Raw genomic sequence first — 1,054 nt, 5'->3', positions numbered from 1 at the left:
AATTACGCTTCAGACTGTTCTAGGAATAAATGCATTAATGTATCTGGTACATTTAAGTCCAGGCAAAAAGACGCACAAAAGCCTCAGTTGTTGTTCCTTAGTTTTAAAAAGAGGCCTTTCTGCTATCTATGGGGTAAATGTACCGGAGTCTTCACGCCCTGTGCGTGAAGGTGAGGAGGCACTTGCAGTGCCTGGGCTGCCATCCGTACGCAGTCTCACACCCTGGCAGCGCACCCAACTTCTAGTCAAGAGGCTGCAGCAAATTATGCTTATCAATTACTGGGCGTTGTTTTTTTTTTTTAAATATGTGAACATGGCTTGAAGCTACTGCACGGCTTTCTACCTCCGGTGAGGCAGGCAGGCAAACGTTTAGAAATACTGGCAGTCAAAACTTTTGAGGAAAATGGAACTTTGAAAATCTGAAGTTGAAGCACGGCAGTTCTAAGACAGCATCTACATGAAGATCCCAAACCATGGGAGGCGAAGAAACACATGCCTCAAACAAGCACACAGGCGGAGAGGAAAACCACTGGCGTATAAATCCTGAGTCACTGAAACAATCCTGAACCCTCACATAACCACAGGCAAATAGCTTCCTGAGCCTCGCAGAAGTTTTTGATTCTCGGTTAGCGCCTTCTGATTAATGGCACAGGCAGAAAATTTGAGGAAATTAAACCCGCAAGTTCTTCCGCGAGCACTAGCACAGAGACAGCCTGCTCTCCTGAGGGCTTGCACCTCACTGCTGGCTGTGAGACTCCTTCTGGGCTTTTAATGCAGCTGAGATATTTGTGAGGCCTCTTTCCCTGTGAGTACCCTCCCTGTCGCAGAGCCAGGACAATCGCAGCCCTATTTCCGTTAACACTTTTAACACCTAAATTTTTATTTGCATTGGCCAACGGGCTCACTAGGGCAGACTGGAAGATGCCTCCAGCGGGCCCGCAGGCCTCATGGCAAGCAGAGCCCAGCGTGACACACTGCCGAGGCGCGCCTGCAGCCGCCATGTCTTTAGCTGAGCGGGCCCAGGGGAGGCGGGATTGTGAAGAGGCCGGGCAGC

Source organism: Calidris pugnax, unplaced genomic scaffold (assembly GCF_001431845.1).
Source record: "Calidris pugnax isolate Ruff unplaced genomic scaffold, ASM143184v1 scaffold39, whole genome shotgun sequence".
NCBI classification, from domain to species: Eukaryota; Metazoa; Chordata; class Aves; order Charadriiformes; family Scolopacidae; genus Calidris; species Calidris pugnax.
The sequence above is the reverse complement of the archived record's forward strand: the minus strand, read 5'-3'. Positions refer to the sequence as shown.